We start from the raw sequence: 24,815 nt of genomic DNA, 5'->3' as shown, positions 1-24,815 counted from the left end.
TTCAATAGGTTTAATTTTTATTTGATATCGATGTGGATGAGGCAGCCTGTGAGTGTGGTGAAGGACACGGCATGACGAATCCCGTGCCTTTGTGTTCAGAGAGAGAGGACGGGGTGAACGCTGAACTGGGCGGATTAATGGGTCAGGAGAGGAGCCGCCGTGCAGACCAGCCTGTGCCGAGTCGAGTGGCTGTGAGTGAAACATGTATTTATTAGCTTTGGGGGGGGGAAATAAAAAGTACAGTAGCCGCAAGGCTTTTGAATAATCCACTGGCCATAAAATACCTGGGAGGCTGAATTTTGCTCGGAGCTGCAATCGCAATTAGCCTACTCTCCTGAATACTTGCAGTCAATTAAAATGTCAGTGCGTCTCTGTGAAACGCCACTCAAAGTGGTTAACGGAGACGCGGGGATGAAATATTAGCGCGGTAATGGAACCCTTTGGATGTAGCGAGCTGCTTGTCCGGCCTCCGTGATGGCTCTGTTTTCAAGCGTGATTGGACAATGGCGCTGTGTGTCGCTGAAGACCAGGGGCAGCAGATGTGATGGATGATTAAGATGACAGTGCGAACAGCCATCAGATACTCAGCAGAGCTTTGTGTGCTGAATTTGGAACATGCTGAAAATTCAGCCTGGCTCTATTTAACAAGCCCACTGGATCACGCACCGACTGCAGTAGCCACATGCGGCGTCTGCTATTCAGGCCTATTCTTACTGTGACATATAGCGTTTAGGCCTATTCTCACTGTGACATATAGCATTTAGGCCCATCTTACTGTGACATATAACATTTAGGCCTATTTTTACTGTGACATATAGCATTCAGGCTTGTTCTCACTGTACTGTGCGGTGTGCACTCTAATTCACGAATATTATCGGAGGCATTGAAGACCTGTGTGATGTGTAGGCCTGTTCTCAGTGGGCCATGGGCTGTAGCATTTTGGTCTATTCTCATGGTGAGTGGCAGAATTAGACTACTTGTCTCCTTTAAATTTTTGTGTCTGTTTTTCTTCTGTAATACTCAAATCAACATAGCTCAGTATAAAATATATGCACTATATTATGCCCAAAAAAATTATGTTGAAATATACAGCCAACAACCAACCTCATATGGTAACACTTTATAATAAATTACTTTTAATTTACCATAAATACATTATTAATACACTATTAAAACATAAGCAGTTATTTTAGTTCATATACTAAAGTAGACACTACTAATCACTCATGACATGCAAAGTAATGCTTTATAGATTTCAATTATGTTTGATGACTAGTCCTTCAAGGTTTCTGCATTATGACAGTCACTGAAAATAAATGATCAATGAATGTTTCTGCAAAATAGATAATGATGATAATGCTTTTTTAAAAATCATTATTTGATTAGATTATTAATTAACCATTAGAATAAAGGTTCACATTAGAACATATAATAAAGGTTTATATCAAAAGACCTATAATTACCTATAATGGTTAATTAATGGGAGTATATTATACAACATTTAATGTTAATTATTTTTGCTTTGTTATTTCAATTTGCAATAGCTTAAATCAAACATTGGATGTTTTTTTGAAGATGAAGGGAATGCGTTTGTATGTATGGGAGACACGTGGCAGATTTGTAGGCAAAAGGAGCATGCAATTTAAAAACCTTCAGAACAAGAAGGTGAATATTGCGTTTTTATGTGTCATTGAATCATTGTAATATGAAATGGAAAATCTTGAGAGGTTTATAGAATGCCATCGAGGCCTATGAGCCAGTCGTTCCTCAGGTGACAAAGAGTTAATTGTGAACATCTATACTATAGCAGAATCCCACAGAATGAGAGGGTGGAGGAAGAGGTATTCAAATTTTTTTTATATTGAACCACTTTGACTGAGAGAGTTCAAAAGTTTAATACGGTCTATTTGAGCCTGTATGGTGTGGAAAATTGCAATACTGGAATTGGGAAATGACAAAGCCAAAACGTGTTCCAAAAAACACTCCTGATGGGGTCTACCCTCGGAGTGCTAGCTTTAAAATAAGACAAGGGGATACAGATAAACACCCACATGTTCCCTGCATTTATGCTGGGGTACCTTGAACACCCATTTCCATCGCTAATAGATGATAACAATGCTCCACAAAAGCTGGAGATTCTCTCTGAATTACTAACAAGTTAACTTTGTAGTGGAAAGTGCTTTATCCCAAAGGACAAACAGGCCCCCAAATGTTAGCAAAATATAATTAAGCGGAGGCATCTTTAAATGTCATTGCAGCCTGTGCCATGTTTCAAATTGTTCTGCATCAACAGAATTTAACGAGATGGCGGAGGAATCCATTTCCTGCATGCTCGCGATAAGCCCCACATACAGTGCAGCACTTTCATTGATTGCCAAAATAAAGCATTTTGTATGCAAATCGGGGAATGGAGTGGCTAAGCTGATTCAGCCTCACGGACACCAAATAATGGCCTTTACAATTAATACTTTAGCATGCTATCCATTGAAAATTTCAGCTCCTATTTAATGGTTATAAAACATTTACACACGTCCAATAAAAGAGGCGAAAACTTGTGGTGTTCCAGCGGATTAGTGAGCAAGCCAAAAAAGGGGAGCCAGAAAAAGCCCCTGCGTATTCTTATTTTCCCCCCACCCCTTTGTTTTTGTCTCATGATCCCGCACATTTTGGATTAACTGATAATCTTTTAACATGAAGGAAGGTCCTTTAACCTCCTGGGGGGTGTGAGCGAATTGGGGTGGCGGGGGGCAGGGGACAGGGGGATTTGGGGGAGGATTGGACATGTGGCAGTATTGTTTCATTCGCATTGCATTCTTGTAAACACATTTCTGTTTTGTTGTCCTGATCCATTTCTCCAAGCCTGTCCTGGTATTGTAACCCTGTGTGGGACACAGTAAAGTAGCTTCACTACCGTTCAAAAGTTTGGAATCACTGAGAACATTTTGACAGAAATCACCAAGGTAGCATTAAATTTATTAAATAAATACAGCCGAGACAATGATAATGTTACAAATGACCATTACTGTTTGAAATAGCTTACTTTTTTTAAACATATGAATACAAAGCCACATTTTTAGCAGTCATTGCTCCATTGTACTAACAACATGCTGTGTTTCCTCATTCTTAAGCAATCATGCTAATTTGCTTTTTAGAAAATCCACTCCCATTATATGAAACACAGCTGAAAACAATTGTGCTGTTTAATCAAGCAAAACCCTATATTTCAGTTTCTCCACTATCTAGTACACTTGAATTTCTAAAGTTCAATTTTGGTTTAAAAATGGCCAAAAAGAAACCCGCTTTTTCTGGAAATTGTTGTTGGGAGAGATGAAGGCCATTCCATGCTATTTCCAGGAAATATAACACTTCATACAAAGGCGTGCACTACCGTCTTGAGAGCAAACTGGATCTAACCAGGACAGAACGAGAAGTGGAAGGTCCAGATGCACAACTGCACAAGAGAACAAGTACATCAGAGTCTCTAGTTTGAGAAACAGACAGCTCACAGGTCCTCAGCCGGCAGCTTCATTGACAAAAGAAAAGAAAAGCCTCTTCTGTTGCTGGAAAACAAGAAAAGGTTTGAATGGGCAAAATAACACAGATTGGATGGAGTAAGGCCAATAAGACCAGCATGCTGGAGTCGTCTCGTCACTCTTGCAGATGTGTATATGTGTATGTATATATGTACACAGCAGGGGAGGTGTTAGGAACACAGGTACTGTATGTATAGAGAGGCGGTGAGGTGTTAGGAACACAGGTACTGCATGTATAGAGAGGCGGTGAGGTGTTAGGAACACAGGTACTGCATGTATAGAGAGGCGGTGAGGTGTTAGGAACACAGGTACTGCATGTATAGAGAGGCGGTGAGGTGTGGGTTAGAGGTGTTAGAAACACAGGATTGTGCAGAGTGATGCACTCCCGCCCTCCCGCCCCCATAACCCTAAATGTACAGCTGGCATGTCCTGCACCCTGCTGATGGATCTGCTGGTTTAGTGTCTGTTACACTCGCAGGTGTGCAAATCACAAATCAAAGATGAGTCATGGCAGCACTGATCCTGAGCTCCAAGTAGTAAGCATCTATATGTGACTATGTGACTTCGCTGAAATATACTCTTGAAATTTGAGTAGGCACACTCTCTATCGTTGACTTGCTTGCGCCGAACATCTAAGTCGACAGAGCAGGGTACCATCAGTGTTAGACAGAGGCGTATGTGCTAAATCTTAAGTGTACAACTGACTTTGTATGGAGTTCAGCAGAATTCAGTTTTCTTGACACATTGGCGAATATATATTTTTTCAGATAAAGTCCTCAATGAATAATATTGCATCTTAAACTGGCAGCATAGCTTGGTCAGTCCACCTGTCACGTGACCACTTCTGCTTTGCATTTATATTTCTTTCCCGCGGAAAGTGAGTGTGAGTCGTGCGTCAGGCAGCGTGAGTGTTTGATAGAAGCTGAAAGGGTATGTCAGTCTACTTGACAGCGTGTCTTAACAGGTTTGGATTTGTAGCATAATCGTGTTTGGAGGTTTGGGTATTGAAGGTGACAGTAAGCTTCCCGCTGTTCAAGGTGGTAATGCATACGAATGACAGCGGCTGTTTGGCGGAGGCAGTCCAAAATGCTGTCCGCATGGGGCGTCATTATTTTGGAGCTCTTTATTTTAAATGGTGGGACACGCCCATCCCTCTCTCCCTTGTGCCTGGGTGGGGGGATGGGAGGCTGGTATGAAGACTGTGAAGCACTCATGTCAACTTAAATGCCGTGTTTTCAGTTTTTTTTTTGTTTTGTGTGCGCGTCTCCTCCTTCCAAATGTCAGGAGGAGGAAGTAATTGAGTCGTCCTTCAGTCTGGTGGAGTGGAGTCGCAGCCTGGTGATGAGGCGGTCAGGGCGCTTCTGACAGGAAGAGGCTGGCGGAGGAGACGTCATGTGACAGCGGGGGAGGGGGGCGGGGTGGGAGTACGGGATATTTTGGCCACTCTCTGTCTCACGTGTTGGCCAAGGGTGGGCCTTGAAGCCCACAGCGGCCTCTAGAATTGTGGTCCTGTCTCCCATGTGCGTCTGGTGCTGAGTGTGCTCTTCAGACCGCCTGACACAGGCTTTTTCAGAGGAGGAACCCAAAGGGAGCCTACACCAATGCTTGGATTCATTTCTGAGAATAGTGATGATGGATGGGGTGAAATCAGGTATCACAAGTGGTGTTTCCCTCATTTATTGTCCAAAGTACCTCATTTAGTTAGCCCCTTTAGCACAACTCACCTCTCGCCTCAGACCCTCTGCAACACCTTTATGGGGGAGAGTTGAGAGGAATGCAACCGCAAAATTTGTTGACGACAGCATTTGCAGTAAATGAAAGAGCTCCTCTGGGCCAGCATGGGGGAGGAAGGTGGTGGCAGAGGGTATGTGGGGTAGGGGGTGGGGGGTAGGTAATGGCAACAGTGACAGAGCTGACTTCCTGATCGAGTGGCACTGGGGAACCCACAATCCCCACTCTGCTGGCCAGGCTGGAATTTGCGCTTGAGAAGAGTTTAGCTTCCTCAAATCCCAATTGCTCTCAGCAGGGAGGCTGCCCTCATGCCTGTCCCTGGCTTTGGCGGGCACTATCCCTGCGCTGGGGGTCAGTGGAAGGACACCTGAGGTGGAATAGCTCTCTGGATAAGGTGTCAGCTAGGTGCGCTGTGTTTTAACTTTGTCATGAGCTATTTCCACCGTGTCTTAGAACTTTTCTGTTATCCAATACTATGAGGAAAGGCAAAGAACTCTCAGAAGAAACAAGATAAAGGGCTGTTGAACACCAGAAGTCAGAAAGATGCTTATGCTGCAAAAGAACTAATGCTGGTGGATCTTTGATGTTATTTGGTTCTTTTGTATCTTCTGGCCCTGGGGCTATGGGATAGTACTATGCATTGCTGAAAGGTTGAAACAGCAGCCAGAGATGATTGTAATTAGCTGACCATCTACACCTCCTAGCTCTATTTATGTGTGACTTTACTACCCATTAGAACTGTGAGTAATGGTTACATTTGGTTCTATTAATATTCATGGGTTCCACATTAAGTCTCTTCAGCTCGACTGACCTTCTCTCTCAGGTCACATGTCCACACAATGTGTGAACTTCAACTCTAGTTTCTCTAGTTGCTTACAGTCAGAAAATGATAATTTACTATCAGCAGTATCGGCGAGCTGGTTGGGAAAGTGAATCAGCCAGTGGCCTCTAGGCCATAGTGTGCGACTTCCTGTGGTTTCCCAAAAACATTCATACTTGACCAGTGCCATTTGCTCTGAAATTAACCCAACTTTCTTCCTTGCAGAAACACAATTTATATTGTATGCTTTACACAGTAAGTCCAGGATTTAGGACAGCCGAACATTGTTGGTTGCCTGTGTCACAATGCGTGTAACTATTGAATTACTGTATGTGCGATCTCATTGTTATCACATTGCACATACATAGCTTCTCTTCTGTCTCTTAGATAGAAAGATACTGTAGTCTCCACACAGGTTAAATAAGTGTTTCTTAAATTTGCAATTGATAGGGGGAAAAAACAAGTGAATTTCTGACACCTCATACCCTTCAGATTCCGCCCTTCCTGAAGAACGGAATTTTGCTCCCATGCCAACCCTGCCCTTGTTGTTGTCTTATTAAGCTGCGCAGGTAAGAATGTGAAAACAAATCCACCCAGCCCCTCAGCTCCTGTGCAGCTGCTATTGATATTTTCTGTACAGATCAAAGAAAGTGAAAATTGAATTTTTACAACCAACCAAGAAATATGATATGGTTTGAAATGATCATACTGCGCACACCAAAAGGCATCAATAAACTGACATATTTAGGATGAACATGGAAGCATTTATCTCTGCAGAAAAATCCATAGTCTTTACTTAAGGCAAAGGAGAAAAAGCACTCAAACATATGTTCTTAACCCTGGTTGGAGAGAAAAAACGGACGCAAAAACCAGACTGCCAAAGCTACACATGTGTAGCTGATAAATACTTCAGAAATAATTTGAGGCTGTTGACACTGAACTTTTGTTGAAAATAAATTACTTAAGGGAATTTTGAAAATTTTGTTATGGGAAATATAAGTATACACTCAGTGAGCTCTTTATTGGGTTGTTATTAGACTTATTTTTAGCCTTCTGCTGCTGTGCCTATCAACTTAGAATTATGATGCGTTGTATGTTCAGAGATGCTCTTCTGCATACCTGCATACCACTGTTGTAATATGTGTCAGCTTCTACCAGTCTGGCCATTCTTTTCTGACCTCTCATAAACAAGGCATTTCTGTCTGCAGAACTGCTGCTCAATGGATGTTTTTGCATCATGCATCATAACATACACAGCATTCAAATGTTCAAAGATCAATGCAACTTACCTTATTCCCTTAAAAACTTTTTCAGTTTTGACACCTTTCTATGCCCTTTTTTACCAAATCAGTTTGGCACCCTATCTTAGGGTGTAAGCCATCGACTGCTTCCTCATCAGCAGTTCGCTAGCTGAGCTGTGCTGCTCCAGTACTCTGATGTTATGACTGCACAGCTGGTGAAAGCAATCGACCAATAGAGGAGCCACTATTCAGTAATAAGGCAGGGGATACGCTGCTGACTGAAACCTCCTGGGTGACACTATGACCAATTATCTGCTGTCCTGTGGGATTCTGGACCATGGTCACCGCTGTTATTGTCAGGATTTGATCCAGACCATAGGGTGCTTCACTATGCCACACAAGGATGTGTTTCTCAGCTGCATGTGGACGCATGTTTTTTTTAGACAAACTTCTTTTCTCTCCCAAATTTTGAATCTTGAAAGGGCACGGGTTTCCTCATGCCAGCTGCAGACGTGGCAGGAGCACTGCGGCACTGCACCAGGAGCACTTCTCTGATGTACCTGCCAGCGACTCTTTCAGACGCTGCAGGCTGCACAGCTCTACAGGAGAACGCAAGCAGGTGTATCTTTGGCTAATGACAACCGCTAGCCTGTGTGGGCTTGCAGACCGGTGTCATGGTAACCCTGCTCCGCCGGACCCCATGTAGGAAGAGCCAACCGTGCCCAGCTGCTGTGGGCTCCGGCTCCTACTCACCTAATGACGTAACCCTGGCTCGAACCTGTGATATCAAGGCTATTGGGTCCAGCCGACCGAGCCACCTGGATGCCGTAATCGTAAGGTTTCCCTTGGTACAGCAGGTTTCGTTAACAGGCTCAGTCTACCTGCTTTAGCACAATCTGGGCTGAAAGCTTACGTGGCTTATTCTGGGCTCCACTTGTTCTGTTGAAGAGATGCTGAAAAGAGCTATTATGTATTAGGGGTTTGAAATGTCCTTCTATAATGGCAGCCAGCCTTTTCATTTATACGTCTGCATTAATGACATTATTATACCATAGGCTTCAGCCTCTCCACTCCCCTGCCAATTCTGTACGCGTCAGTAATTTTGTATCCATACAGTGCATGTTCTGATGAGGAGATGCTGTCTACCGGGGAAAATGGCTTGTAGTAATCTGAATCTTTGAAAGGCTTAATAAGTGAGAGAGAAGCTAGGGGTCCCTGCAAGTTCACGAAACCTCTGTGATACTGGGAGAGGCTTAATCAAAGATTGGATTCCTGCTTTAAGTTTCTGGTGGCGTGACAGAGGATCTCATGATTGAACCTTTGAAGCCGGCGATAAGATCATAGAAATGACTTTCCCCTTCTGTGCGCCAACATAGAAGGCCTCTTCATTCAATAAGCAGCGATTCTATCAAAAAAAGAAATTGTTATATAAGACGGTCTAATGAAATACGTGAACGCAGCGGTACGGGAGAACTTTGATGTAGCCATCATGGGAGCAATCATGAAAATATAGGCTGGCGCTGCACCACGCTCTTACTGTAACACCTCAGTTGCTGCCAGCCTCGCCACAAACAAATGTTTGCGTCACCTCTTGAGAATACCAAGCGGGGAGGAACAGTTTGGTGAGATGCAATGTGGTCTGGGTAATACGCTTTAAATTAAACACGATAAGCGGTGTTGAAGTGCCTCTGCACCACGGAGCCCCATCAACCGATGGCTTCCGGAATATTTTTGGAGACGGCTCTCAGAATGAGGTAAGAGCGTGTTTCCACACCTCAAATATGCGTCGTTTTTTCTAAAACCCTCTCTCAAACGTACCCACACTGTGTGCAATTGGGTATCATTGCATGTAATGTCTCATTCAGCACATCTTTTTTGGCGGATGATGAACAGCCGCCTTCTCCATTTTGTGAGGAAAAGGGCTTGCTCTCGGCCTTTGCAGGAATGCTAGTGCGCGCTATGCCACAAAAACTTCTTGCCATATTCTCACCAGCACTACGGTCCTCCCTGGCAATTGTTGAATAAAACATTGGCTTCTGTGCGGAAGGCTGAAAGTGGGCTTGCCGTTACAAAGATGAAAACCCTCTCTTCTCTGGAGTGCCCGGGAGTTTCGCCTTGATGCATTTTACACTGGTCCGAATCCTGCATTGACGAGTTATTTGTGACCTGTGGAGAACTAAGACAGCGGCAGTGAAAATCAATCTTACCCCAACACTCCGACCCCCCCCACCCCGCACCCCCGCACCCATTTTCGTTGTGAATACCAGCGGTGCAAACAAACAGGCCCAAACAATACGATATACACCACATATCAATTACACTAAATGCTTCAGTATCTATACTTCACTGTCTCAGACACACAGCGGTTACAAGGCACACAGGCTGCAGAAAGATGATAATGGCGTTGTATTGTTCTCTACCATCTGGTGGCTAGATAAGGCTCGCCTGTACATAGTCGATAATAAGAACAGGCACAGGGAGAGCTTGGTGTTAAATATTTCTTTGGCCCATGAAAAAGGTTCCATTAAGTCCACTGACCCCAATTGAATATTAATGAGCTAATTAACAGATTTAGTGTTTCAACGCAATTTCTGGAGGGGTACTTTTTTTTGGAGTGCTATTATTTTTCTAATTATTTTTTGCACTTTTTATAATTGAATCTTTGTAGCTGCCAGGATCCCATGCGTGCCTTGGCAATGAGGAAAATATTTTGGGGTTTTTTCAACTAGGCTGCTTTTGCTGTCCAAAACAACAAAAATGTATTTCTGCAGAATGTGTTGGTGCTCAATGTTTTGTATTTGTTTGTATGTTTTTAATCAACAGGCTAACCCCAAAGACCCACCCACTATACATTAGTTCACTGAATGCGCAGGGGGAGGTACACCGAAGTATCACATTTCAAAATAGCAATCATTTGGGTCGCAGTCCACTGCGTTATTTGGCAGGAGTCACAGGATCTGAAAGGTGGTGGTGATAGATACTCTAATCAGCTGATTGAGTGACACTTTTCTGTGGGGAACCGAAGAGTAAAATTACCAAGAAAGAAAAGGTTATGCAGGTAACCTTGACTGGATAAATACATTACATAATGTATATTTCATCCCATTCTCCGTTTTACAGTTGGGTTAAGTGCAATAAAGGGAGAAAGTTGCAGTCGGTTGCTGCGAAGGCATCGACATTACCTGAAAATCAGAACATTTATTCACAGGTTAGAGAATGCCATTAGCAGAGTAGCATTAGGATGTTAAAAAGGAAAGCCCAGCTCTATCTAATCCACACAATGTGACCTTCGGGTTGTTTTCTTTTTAGCAGCATGGCTCTGAAATACTCCCGCCATAATTTTCGACTGACTTTAATGCAGTGCATTTAGGCTTATTCGCCTTAGAATTTATTCAAAACAAAAGTAGTTACACAACGTTATATTATTGTGGGATGAAGAATATTTCCTGTTGTGCGTCCCTTTCGCAGCCGGCAGCTCTTTTAAGCAGGGGTTAATGCATTATTCTTAGAGCAATTCCGTTATTACATTAGCACTAATGGTTAAACTCAACAGAATGGGACTTTATTAATTCACATTAATCAGCCTCTTCAGAATGTAGTACTGTCGGCGTTGAATTTTAATTGATTGTTTGGGATGTGGGCTAGAGCTTGGATTCATGCATGCGTTTTATCACTACAGTATTGATCTTATAACCCATTATTGGCATTGTATTTTCAGCTGTTTTAATTAACCTCTGGTTTATTGTGGAAGAAAATTGCCTCTGGAAAATACAGAGGAAAGTCATCCCTTTTCTTCTGAATAAAAGGCCTACGGCACAAAAACAGAGATGATCAGTAAATCGTGTCTTCACGGAAGTGCTTTTCGGTAAACCTGCAGAAAGATATATTTAGTGTATTTAAGAAGTACCTAAGGCAATACATCCCGGAACACAAGACTTTCTGTCTTTTGTTGTTAATCACAGGCGCTTTTCCCCTGTGGCAAACGGGAAGATTGTTTAAAATGATAGTGAATATCTTAGCGCAGGAAAATTAGTCTCGAGAGCTTTCAACTCGCATCCTACAAATTAAACTATTTTTAAATGTCTCCAGCACTCTGCAAAGCCAACTTTCCAATGCACTGCTTTGCGCTATACATCCCTTAGCGATATGCAGCGGTAATCACTCAACAAGCATGTTAAGGAATGGCCTTTTGTGTTGAGCAGAACCTATAGCTTTATCCAGGTGGAGTCCATATGGTGACTACAAAATAGTACAATTAAATAAAAGTAGCACATTATTTGAAACAACGGCGGTACACCCACGCACCAGCAATTTATTTTTTTACATTGTGTCACCGCATATTTTGGCCCTGCTCCTCTGAATTTGAATCACCCAGTTTAGTTGTGAAATGTGAAATATTACAAAGCTTGCGCGATAACGCGCAGTTACTTTTCACAAGCGGGGGGTGGGATGTAAAGGCAATAACTTTTTTGATAACTGAAATGTGATTATTATTTCATTATGCTATCTTCAAGTTATTAACTTTATTTTATTTATATCTAAAATCCAATTCCTTCCAAATAAAAGCATCCATTTCCCGTGGTTACTTCACCAATATAACTTAGAGTAATGAACTCATTTTGCTGTTGTATGGAAATTTTGGCTCATTACAATAATTTTGCCTGGTACACCAGCCACACAATATTAAGAGAAAAGCCCCACAGTCATGAGCCAGGTTATTATGCTATACATCACAAACTGCATTAGGCTAATAAAAGCTGTCACCAAAAGGTTGGAAAGTTTCAGTGTGTGGCCCACTGGGTTAATATATTTTCTCCATACTGTAGATGGAATAGCAATATCTCAAGCCATATTGTAACTGCTTGCTGGAGTCTGTTTTTCTGCCAAGTATAGGGATTTCAACCATTCTGTAATTTCGCCCGTTTAGATACATTTTCCATCCTCAAACCAGCACCCAGGGGCTTACAATACTTTCTTATCAACCAACAAAGCCACTCAGATTTCCCCACCACTCTGACTGGAGGTAGCAGCATTAGAAGTGATCATTCACTGACTCACTCAATGGCTCCCCTAAAGTGATGGCAGTACCCAGTTTTACCACTAGGTGACAGAAAGACAAGTCAACTAAAGTCAAGTTAACTGCACTCCATATAGTACTTTGTCTTTTATTTATTTTGAGAGTGCTGGCACATTGTGATTCTGACACTATTTTCTAGATGAGCATGTATTTAAGAGGAGATAAATAAGAAAATAATAATGATTTAATAGAAACGCAATGGTTCTGTCAATTTGAAATGCTTAATTGTGAAACACTTACAGATGCGCGCCTGATGACTGTACTGTGTAATGTGCCACACAGCTGCAGTGCACTTGATAGTGATATCCAAACACACTTACAGTGAACTAAAATTAAGTACAACAAAGAACAGTAACATACAATAAGATGCAATATAAGGACTTGTAGTTCGTTTTTATGGTAATACTCTAAAGAAGCATTCATTCTGCCTCACCTGGCACTTCAAGAAATATTGCTGCAATAAACTTTTTTCTTGCATGCATGCTTGTCTCCCATGGTTACATGTCTTTCATATTAACTTTTAAATTATGGTGTGATTATTTTCCTTGGCTTTTATACACTTCAATTATTTTAAACTTTAAACATATATAGACTTATATGGATTTTCAGAAGTGTTATTATTGTGATGCAAAAAAAAGTATTTGCTTAATCAACTTTAATTATCACCACATTTATTATGTAGAGCTAATCATTCAGTAACAAGAGCTTAAGAAACAGACGCTCGTCTTCAAATTAAATATAACACGGTATTTTTAATTGCTTAATTTTCATGTAGCAAGCTGCTCTGTGCTTGATGGGTCCTTGTTTTGCTCTTTGGGGAATGTGAGATGTGTCTGTCGTTGACGTTGCAGTCCCTCAGAAGACGTGTCAATAGATTCAGCAGTAATTGCCCGAGAGCTTGCGTCATGGGGTGGAGAGCTGTGTGGTACTCGCACTCACAAAGAAAGGAATGAAAGTCACAATGCTGTTAGTCAGGTTTGGAGACAAAGCAACAAACTACGATAATTGTTTTGTGGGCAGCCAATTGGCGATAAGTGATGATGGTGAAAGGTTTTGCTTTATTTTACACAATGCTTTTAGCTGTCAAATACCAGCTCTGAAACCCACTAGATGTTTCTCAGTTGGGGTAATCTTTGGTAACAATCAATTACAATACATTCATCCCTTTGTTCTGGTCCTAATAGCTTCTTTCAATGCACATCGCCAGCACTGTCTGGTGAATATACACTATTTTCCTTTTAAACATCTTAAAATATGCATGGGGAAGTGGAGAAGCAGTGTGTGAAGGAGGGCCCAGCGTCAAATGTGAAAAACAGGAATTCAGCTGAGAAATGGAGGCCTCACATTCTCAAGATTGAATAACTGTGTTGTACATTGTTAGCCCATCTGTTCTGGTTTAAGTCATGCTTACAATGCTATGAATTTCTGTGCCGATTCAGTTGCATTTTTATACAGGTGGGAGGGGGGGGCAGGCTTGTCAAGGAACAAAATGGCAGCATGCGATGCCCTGTCCTGTCAGTCTGTGAGTTGTGCATTGTTATGGAGCCAGAACAGGAAAATTAGTTGTTCTTATTAAGATGTCAATTTGTGTAGTTCTGGTATGTACACTCAGTGAGCACTTTATTAGGTATTTATTCGACTTCTACTGCTGTAACCTATCCAATTAGAGTTATGATGCGTTGTGTGTTTAGAGATGCTCTTCTGCATACCACTGTTGTATTGTGTGGTTATTTACGTTACTGTCACCTTCCTGTAAGCTTTCACCAGTCTGGCCCTTCTCCTCTGACGTCTCTCATTAACAAGGCGTTTCTGTCTGCAGAACTGATACTTATTGGATTTTCTGTTTTTTGCACCATCCTTTGCAAACTCTAGAGACTAGTATGCATGAAAATCGAAGGAGATCAGGAGTTTCTGAGATACTGAAACCATCCTGTCTGCCACCAACAATCATTCCATTGCACTGCTGCCACACAATTGGCTTTTCCATAATCACATGAATAGGTAGGTGTAATAAAGTAAAAATGTTCCTAATAAAGTGCTCACTGAGTGTACATATGAATCCCACAGCTGTAGATTGTCTTTATCATTGCATTGGTGCCTTGCATGGCAGCCGTTGGTATGTAAGTGTGTGTGTGAATGAGTGAATGAGAAACATCAATTGTACAGCGCTTTGGATAAAGGCGCTATATAAATGCCAACCATTTACCATTTTACATTCCTGGCATTTAGCAAGTGCTTTTATCCAGTGACATAAAAAACTATTTTTACTTTTTATGCCACTGCATACTGAATCAGTTCAGGTTAAGGAGCTAAAGGGTACACTGCCAGTGCCCTACTTGGGAATCAAACCGCCAACCTTTAGGTTACAAGCCCAGTTCCCCTAACCACTATTCTGCTCTGCTCCCTGTCAGCTGGTCAGTCAGATAATTACACAGCCCAGACGAAAGGCTCATTCCAATCCGGAGCTGCTGTAACAGCTGATAGCAGCAGCAGATTGAAACCTGAATCTGTAGGAGGCTCCCAAAGATTTATTGAGCAAGAAAACATGAGCGCATCCTTTGCGGAAGTTTTTCTTCGGAATGTGTGACGTATAAATGATGGACCTGTGGATCCACCTCTCCCCATCTGCCTTGTCTGTATGGTTTTGAACTGACGTTTGAAGGGGCAAGGACATTCCATTTGCCTAATTCACGTTTCCTCGATTCTCCATCTTCCCCTCCTTTTTATCACTTCCTTTTCCTGCCTCACCTGATGGGTGGAGCTAGGAGCAAGGAAAGGAAGAAGGAGGTGAGAGATAAGCTAATAGCCAGCACCATTATAAGCGGAGCCTCTTAGTAGCCTGAATTCCAGGGTGATGGACTGCAAGCTTGTTTTTGGCCGACCATTCCCATTGGTTGTGGATGTGGGTGGGGTTGAGTGTGGGTGGGGAGTGGTTGAGGGGTCGACCAAGTGTAAAAACTCAGCATTACATCCACAGATGTTCTACATGACCAGATGGTCAGCTTGTGCATTCCTACCATATTCTGCTCTTCCTTCTTCTAGAAGGTTCCAGTTGGTAGTAGGAGGATTTGATTCTGTTTGTGTTGCTGCCTAGCAATGAATGCTCTGTATTCAAGTAATCTTAATGAATATTCATGAATATTCATAATAAGCCAGCAAATCAGGACACTGTAAGATTCAACAAAAGCAGAGGAAAAGCTGACCATCTGGTTTAGCATTTAGTATTTACACCATCTTCTTCACTCCCCAGTTCCTGGGCATTACCAGTCAGCCGCACTACTGAACTTAATGTTCCACAGATTATGCAATTATTTCTGTACAGCGGCATCCTACGGTGGAGCAAAAGGGCATTATCTGAGAGGCAGAGCCCATGGAACTCATCACAACTCCTGACCTTTAAAAACACTCAGCGATGGATTGCAGGTGAGAGTTTACAGGAATCAATTTTTATCTGTTTTTAAGGTGCAGTGCCCCACCGAACACTCAGTCCAGTGTGAAGCACAGGCTCAAAATAAAAAAATAAAATAGATAAATAAATTGAAAAATCCTGACTGTTCGAGGTGGGTAGGATTATAGAGCACCCGATGGGCCTTTGTGTGTCCTTTACCTGCAGATTAAAGACACTGAAAAGGGGAAGGCTAGAGTGTAGCTCTTAATCAAGGTAGCAAAACAGAGAGCACACGCACTCCCCAAAGGTTCACATCAAAAGGCAGGCTCCTCTTTGTGTGCTTATTAATCTGTTAAAACACAGATGGTTGGCTGCCTCAATTAATTAATCATATATGAGTCATCCCACACCTGCTGGTGAAAAGCATGTCATTGCTGGGTGGCTGGATAATTGTGTATTTTCTTTACCGTGGGGTTTATGGAGGATGTGATTTAAGCCAGGGCTTCCCAAACTGGGGTCCTCAGCAGAACGCTGCCTAATGAACTGTCCCTGACCCTGGGCAACACTGCCGGCAATTACCGTCCCCCCTGTGTGACTACCGGCCGCACTCAGCTCTGTCAGGCGCTGTGGGGATTCGATCCTGGACTGCGGGGCCCATCCCACGCACTGAAACGGTAACAGCGCCTTAACTGGATGAGTTCCCCAACAGCCCCCATAAGCAATTTCCAGTTCATACATCTCTCGCAATACTGCAATCATATTATATATTTTGAACCAAATAGGTGTATTTTTTTTAAAATGCAAACCCACAAGTAGCTACTCCATTGCAGCCTGGTGTTGTATTAATGTGTCAAAATTGAACCGTTTCATAGAGGTGGGGTGACCTTAGCCACAAGGTGATGATTTTAGTGGGCCGTGAGATTAGAAAATGTGGTAAGCGCTGAATTTTAGCCGTGTGCCTGGGCAGAGATTTCCTGACTCCCTCCGCCAATGCTAATTACGAGGATAGGTTTTGGAATTCATTTAAAGCTCTTAATTGGGTGGCAGAGGGGCATCAAACGCAGCGGCACAGATATGCATATTGCGCATATGTGTCTATTAAAAAAATGAAAGGGGCTTCTGCTTTGAATTCAAATGACTTTATAATTACCCTTTAATTTCACTGATAGCAAAGACACCAAGGCAGAGTGCTCATCAACAGTTTGGTAATAAGAGCGCACTGCACAGTCTGCGCTCTTTGAGGACTGCAGCTCTCCCGCTCTGTGTTGACCACTCGGAGCTAAGGTGGCCTTGCGCTCCTCCCTTTTTAGGGCGATGTGAGTAAGCTTGTGCGACACGTTTTCAGTGCTGAGGCAGACTGCAGACATCCCTTTTGCTTGTTATTGTTGTGAGTGTAGCTTTTTTCATGCTCGGCCTTGGGTCCTTCCTTACGCTCCATCACCCAGAAGCTTCCTTGGTTAAACTGTCCTTGAACAATCATCTTGATGTCAACCTGGGACTTCTCAGTTTAGCCGCTCAAACAGTTTAGATCCTCCCTCAATGGCTAATTTTGTTTATTTTGTGTAACCTCATCATCCTCCTCTATTCCTGTAAGAATAACATCCGACGTCTTGGTGCGGTTCAGCACCATATGGAGCCAGGGGGTGATCAAAACATCTTTGGAAAGTATTGTCACCTTGTAAAATGTAATTAAATTTCCAGGAACGCTGCATGGGGCCTGTTTAAAAGATTATAAATAAGAGGGGAATAATGAATGCAGGCGTAACGGCCAAACCACAGAGGGGGTGGATGTGTAGTAAAGCTACACAGCGATGTGACCAGGGACTGCCCTTCCCCCCCACCCCCACTCTCCCCTGATGCCCAGTACTATCCGTCATTGGCAAAAAAAGTCCTAGTAAAATGTGTCTTTATCCAGACGATGTCAGAGACATGTTTATTTTCCCTTCAGATTTTATTCCTAATTGGTGTTTGCCATAAAGAGGCTGCTGCAGTTTAAGGCTTTTAGGCCAAGGTTGGCCAGTACACACACACACACACACACGAGAGCAGCAATATGGCCGACTGTTTCACCTGGCAAGGCACCTCACTGAAGGGACTGTCCCTGCTCTCTGTCAACTGCCCACTGGCCTGCAGGTGGCACTGTTCTAGAGAGTGTCGACTAAGTCTATTGCACATTACACGGTAAACTTTATTTTTCTTTACATTCTCTTGTTGTCACAGGCTTTAGATTGTTTAGATTATTTATTTTAGCAGTTCAATAAGAGATTATTCTGGAGCTTGTCTTTAATCAAACAACTTGCCGATTCAGTGTCATGAAAATCGGAACCTTTATACTGGCTGTCAAAAAATGGCACTGAAATCATTCGAGCTGCCCTGTCTCATCTCTCTCCATAATTGGTTGTGCCATTAAGATATTTCATCTTTCAAATGCTGTAAGTGACATTGAACTTTTCGATCAATTAACACATTAATTGATTTACTGTTAAGTGTGCTGTATTGGGAGGAAAGTGATGGATTTTTATTGTGCAGTAGCTGGTGCGTCTTCTTTGTATTGAAGCCCTTGCATTACGGAAGCGCTCTCAGGAGAGGCCGGGTCTGCTCCTGCTGAGAGGCGCTTATTGACTAAAGCATCAGCATGCGGAGGACTCTGGAGGTTAGACACAACTCCACAATGAACGCCACTTCAGACGTGGTGTAGCCGGGATGACTCAAATATGATTGAGTACACCGTTTACGCGTTAGCGCAGAACTCCAGCTCTGGCAGTGGTGTGGCAACAAGCGCGCTACTGTATGGTACACGGTGCAAGCATTCAGACAGACTCTTCGACGCTTGGCTACACTCTTGAAGCCCTTTGATGTTTCGATATCCACATCTCTTTTCGACCTTCTCTCAAAAAACTACCTTCAGACCTATCCCCCTCCGGGTTCTAGTAGTATTGAAGATAAACCTGTGTGTGTGGGGGAGGGGCCACTGCATTAATGTAAGGAGGAACTCAAGCAGCTACAAAATATACTATACACCAAGTACATCTCTTTCCCACCCAACCCCCCCCCCCTTACGAGAAAATTGCACATCTAATGAAATCCAATTTTATATTGCATTTTGAGAATCACAATAAACAGAGAACAAGCTGTAAATAAGCTTTTCAAAAAGCTGATTACCGAAGCAATTTATTGCCAAGTCCAGGGATGAGGCAAAATAGAAAGAGAGGGGGGGAAAGAGGGAGGGAGAGGGAGAATGAGAGGGAATGAGAGCGAGTGAGGGAATAAGACATCATAAGAGATGGAAAAAGAGAGAGTGAATAAGATAATAAGAGATAGAAGGAATGCAGGAGAGGGAAAAGCAAATGGGAGAGGGAGGGAAAGAAGGAGAGAGAAAAGAGAGAAAGGTGCATAGAGCTTTTGGGGTTGTAAGGCTGGGGGAGGTGACGAAGAGAGCCTAATTTTAAAGCCCTTTTCTTCCTGGGCTCCTTGCCTGCTGTGTTATTAGCAGGCTGGATTCAGACGGAGCCAATCTGATCAACTTATTTTCATGTACAAACGCTTCCTCCTCCACAGCGGACTGAAAAAAAAGCTTCTTTTTTTTTTGATTGAGGTCGACCCGGCATCTATTAGTGTGGCAAATGAAGTGGAATCCAAGACTCCTCTATAATAAAGATCCATTTTCATTGTTCAGATGTGTTTCCGCACAACACGCCTCTCAAACCCTCGGCTGATTACAATAATGACATTTTCCAGCCATAATAGTACAAATGTTCCCAACAGATAGGAATTACACGGGGATCTTTGTGTCCGCAAATGAGTAGCGCTCGCCGGTCTGGAGGCCTTCTGCGCACAAGGACCGTCATGCGGGGTTACGGCACGCTGCCTCTCGCTTGCCACTCTATTAAATCATTCAGTGGCGCTCGATTGTTGGATTTCGAACTGATAATTTAAATGTGTTGTCTGTCAAGCGAGTCATGTCATGTGAAGTGATGTGGTCTACTAGCTCATCCCCAGCCATGTCATTTACCCCTATGGCAAGCCCTTCACCGAGAGCACTCTGTCGGTTAGTGACATAAGGCGCCATAAGAGATTTGGTATCATGCAAAAGTGGCAGAGCATCTTGAAGGGCTCCCAGTGGCTGAGCCTTCTCTTCGGTTACATGGTAATTAAATTAGCGTTGCTTTTTTTGTTCCATAGCCCCAGTAGCATCACCCTGACCGTGCCTCAGGCTTGTCACAAATGCAACTACCCCCCCAACCCCACCCCAAGGCAGGCAGTTTTATATGCCCGAGAAGAGAAGTCTATTTCAGTACAGTGTATTTTTATAAATAATTTGAGTCCGTAATACCACAGGCAAAGTGCAGAGCACAGCTTATTTGGCTGTTGTATAATGCGGAAATGAAAATCAGGGTTTCTCATTTTGGTCACTTATCCCTCACTGCAAAGGCCTGTACACCCCATTGCTGCAGCAGTGGATTGGAGGATACATTTCAAAGCAGCAAATAAAAATTGGCTAAACTTCAAAATTAGCACTTCAAAGTCAGACATGATTTGCAATGATGATGGGGGGGTTGTTTGAAAGTATGTGTGGTGAAGGAGGGGGGTGGGGGTTTAGAAATATAACAAGCTCTGCATATAGAACTTAAAACCAATTTCTAGGCAAATTGGTTCAATTTAAGAATGAGATCACAGACTAAGCAAATCCCTTTTAGGGCTGGTTTATACAATTTTGCCTAGTTATTTGAGCTTTGAAATACATTTCTGTAGAGAGAGAGAGAGAGAGAGAGAGAGTGTGTGTGTGTGTGTGTGTGTGTGTGTGTGTGTGTTTGGTTTGTAAATGTGCTATACTACTTGCGGCTACTTAACCCTCTCATGTATTACAGTACTGCCAATTAAATCACTATTCCTGTTTGAAAAATATTTTCTTCTATTTTTATATATTTCTGTAGAACCCAGAAACAATTTTATCATCAAGTTATTTTATACATTCTGTAGTTGCAAATTTTATATCATTAAAATAACAATATTGTCTGTCAAAATCCCAAACTAATTTTGTGTATATGGCACATTGTAAAAAACATTTCTTTGTATTTCACAATTATACTGTGGCTGAATTGCTGTTTCTTGCTGTTCCCTGTTCACTGTTTTCTGTTTTTAAAAGAGAGTAATATACTTGAGAGTGATAATTAAAAAATAATTATTTGTGTGAATCGTTACAAAAATATACACCTCCTGCTTAAGTGAAACATAAACTGGATCTTGATTAATTCAGGTATAGAGCACACACACACACACACACACGCGCACACACACACATATGCGCGTACATACACACAAACACACACACGCGCACACACACACATATGCGCGTACATACACACAAACACACACACACACATATATGCGCATACACACATACACACACACACACACACACACACATACACACACACACACACACAATGGTAGAATAAACCCAGCGCTTGGGTGCAGTGCTGAACCCCAGCAGCAGTCCTTAGCTCCATGCAGCGGGGCTGGGTTCAGGTTAACCCATTAGTCCTGAGTCTGCTTTAATGAGTGGAGGCCTGGTGCCATGGCTGCTGCCAGCGGGTCCTCATCTGGCAGTCACACCCCAGTGAGGTTTAAAGGACACAGTGCAGAGGGACACAATGTCAGCGCTCACGCGCCAAACCAGGCCCCGGACCTTTCCACCGCTCCGCGCCTCGACCCAAACCCCCGAAACCCCACCTGCCCACAGCGCCGGTGCCTCTCCCCTCCGCTGACCCAGGGGAAGGCATTAGTCACGTTAAGCAAACAAGACACACTTTCCATCTCCGTTCTGATACATTTATGGCTGTCTAAACCGCACTGACAGAATAATTGTAATTATTCAGCGTGAACAATTTATTCGCATAATGAATCCAGTCGCCATGGCGAAGATAATTAGTCAGAGTGGAAACCGAGAGGGCATCTTCGGTAGGAGAGGAGAGGAGAGGCAGACGCTCGGTGAGGTCACTGCAGCCTCCACCAGGTGGAGAGTTACTGCTCAGTAGGTAGAAGCTAGGGGTTACTGGTCAGTAGTTAGAAGCTAGGGGTTACTGGTCAGTAGTTAGAAGCTAATGGGAACAAGCCCTGTAACAGCTCATCATCTGTAGCCGCTGCAGGAAGAGAGACGGGATGTGGATATTTACTCAGCATCGCTGCAGTGTTTTTCAGTTGGGCAGAGTTCATGGGAAACTCGTAGCATTAAGCCACAGAATGAAACGCATGAATCCTCGCTCTGTACCGCTCGGCCGTGAGGACTTCCAGGGCCCAGAAGAGCAGTTGTTGATGCTGGGCTTATTTGTCAGGTTGTGTGTGTGTGTGTGTGTGTGTGTGTGTGTGTGTGTGTTTTGGTGCAGGGGGAGGGCACACAAAGGCGAGTGGAGCAGCAGGTCTGAGCCTGCAGCTGTACCCCAGTGTGGCGAGGTCTCTTCCACTTTTTATTTCTTTCTCACACAAAATGAGCAATCACCCGCCCTGCACCGGGGCCCAACAGCCCGCCTCCGTAAATCAATCCAGGAGCTGCAATTAAAAAGTGCTCTTATGTGTCGTAATTGCCGTCTCGCTAATCCTTTATTTGCACACCTGCCGGTGAGTCTGAATTTTTAATGAATTTCTAATTAATGCACATCGCAACACTTGATTTATTTGTTAGCAAATTGTGTTGCTGGTCTGCTTCCCGCCAGCGTGAGTGCTCATGGCGTATCTAGCCAGAGCCAGGCAGCACTTTCCTAACCCTGAGGAAATGGGCTGAAAAGCACTTGTGTGCCTCCATTATATAAAAAAAGAGAGGTGGCTTTACACGTGTTGTCCTTGTGCTGTTGTAAATGCCACGGTTGAGGTGGGTGAGGATGGGGAAACATTAAATGTTTACGATAATTTGGAAGTTGTTCTTTGACGGTCCTGTAACCTTGGCACACGTATAAGCCTTAGTCACCTTGTAGCAGGAACACCCAATACATGCATCTGTAAAACCAAACGACTTTATTATCACAAGAGTAATTGCAGCTGTACGGTATTTTTATGTATATAAAGCCCCCCCCCACCCCCCACGGAAAGGCTGAAACCACATCTGGATCTTGAACACAGTTGTGCTTGGCAGGCTCAAGGCACATACTGGCCTTATTCACAAGAGCTCCTAAATGTCAGTCAGAAAAAACCCCCCAGAAAAGCAGAGCCAATTGCTGAAAAACTCAGAAATTATTCCCTCATCTTCAGAGGTGAATGAGAAACAGTCCTTGAGAATAGTGGCATTTGCAACAAACGGAGAAACAAATGAGGGACTGTCACATTGATATGGAGAAAATGATTCTTATATGCTCATTGACGGATCATATAGGCACATATAGAAGCTCTTAATTGAGTCAAGTTCATGCAAAGTACAGTTATAAGCCCCATAACCGCAGGTGTCAGCCCTGCTGAGAATAGGTGCAATTAGTGATAATGGTTGGTAGCACTGCTTGGTATGCTAATGATCATTAACATGTACATGTGTGACCAGGAAGTGTATTCAACTAATGGCGAAATCCGAGGCAGCTGCACTTATGTGAATGAGCCTTCAATTCCTTGAACACACAGGGAACACCTATGCACAACCACAAAACAGCGCTGAGTAGTTTTTTTTATTGTAATTATTGTGCCAAAAAGGTGTGAATGAAGCATTTGTTCTGTCAAACCTAGCCTGCCAAGTTCTGACACAACCCCCAACAGATGACATTGTAACTGACTTTGAACATAAGGTTCTCACCTTGAGGCATGGACATGTCTGAATGGACTTATAATAGCCTGCAAAGCAAACAGAATTTAAAAAACAGAAACCTGTGCAATTGTCTACTGAATAATTTAGAAAGAAATGTTCAGAAAGAAGTAATTGTTCCTCTGTAATTAATGTCTGTCTTTTCAACACAGTGAAGTTCTTTCATAAAAAAGATTTAGAGACTTAAAAACGCAGCAGGTTCGGTTCAGTAGCGGAGTTGTGTTCGACGTTCTTTAACCAAAATCTCCATATGCTGCAGGACCCCAACTGCTTTCCCGCTCAGATTTCCATCGCTACAAATGAGACTAATTGCTTTAAATGGAGGCTCTGCAGAGAGGCACTCCTGTGGTTTGGAACCATAGAAACGGGAAAGGCTACCAAGAGATGAAAATCAAATAGTGAGACAAAAGATTGTGGTCTCAGTGGCAATTCCACTAATTGCAGCCCTTTATACATGTATGCTTTAAAAGCTATTCAAATCGGGTGCATTAGGCAAAGAATGTCACCTCTTCTGAGGCTGAAATGTGCAGCCGAGTTTCTGATGCCAGAGTGGCTGGTTGAACTAACGTTTTCAAATTTAATTCAGTGAAATCTTCTTAGCCAGATTCACACTTTAAATGGACCCTCTGTGACTCACATTATTTGTATGCATTGCACAAACAAACAACATCCTCAAAAAAAAGAGATTCACCGCAGTTACAGCACGATTTTCTGAGGGAAATTGATAATTATCGAACTCAAACAACTTTGGATTCTTCAAAGAAAATATATTTCAGTAAAGAGGATGAGCGGAATAGCACATTGCTGCAAATACTGCCTTTAATAGCGGGTCTGAGAATGAAATGCGGTGAACTGTGTACGGTGGAGCGTCAGGACCAGAGGCAGACGGAGGGGTAAGTGTAGATCAGGGTTATTAGTTTACCAACGTGCCGCCATACAGCTCAGTGGCAGAATCTCCACTTCATGTAAAGCTGGATTAAGTTTTACATGGAACCTGGCCATTCAGTACACTATAACTATTTCTGAAAAAAAAATTTTGTATTTAAAAAATTTTTTTAAGGTGAAATATATTCAGTAAAAAAAAAAAAAAAAAAAAAAGTCTAATAGCATTTACAGCTTTATAAAAACTTTTAAAGGAGGATTTTATTTCATTTTTTCTTCATAAATAGCTAAACAAACGCATCAGCATAAAGAACAGCCTCTGCAAATAACTTTGGTTTTCTGGGGGGATAAATAAATGAC

General features: G+C 42.8%; 1 long non-coding RNA gene across 1 annotated transcript in view; it reads left to right on the top strand.

Annotated features, from left to right (window-relative positions):
- Positions 1 to 24,815, top strand: part of LOC133130237 (uncharacterized) — a 29,830-nt gene that overhangs the window by 2,640 nt on the left and 2,375 nt on the right. The window contains exon 2 of the long non-coding RNA XR_009708929.1: positions 100 to 191. This is a non-coding gene — a long non-coding RNA (uncharacterized LOC133130237). The remainder of the gene's footprint in view (positions 1 to 99; positions 192 to 24,815) is intronic.

Source organism: Conger conger, chromosome 6, assembly GCF_963514075.1.
Source record: "Conger conger chromosome 6, fConCon1.1, whole genome shotgun sequence".
Lineage (NCBI taxonomy): Eukaryota > Metazoa > Chordata > Actinopteri > Anguilliformes > Congridae > Conger > Conger conger.
This window is presented reverse-complemented; position numbering and strand designations above follow the sequence as displayed.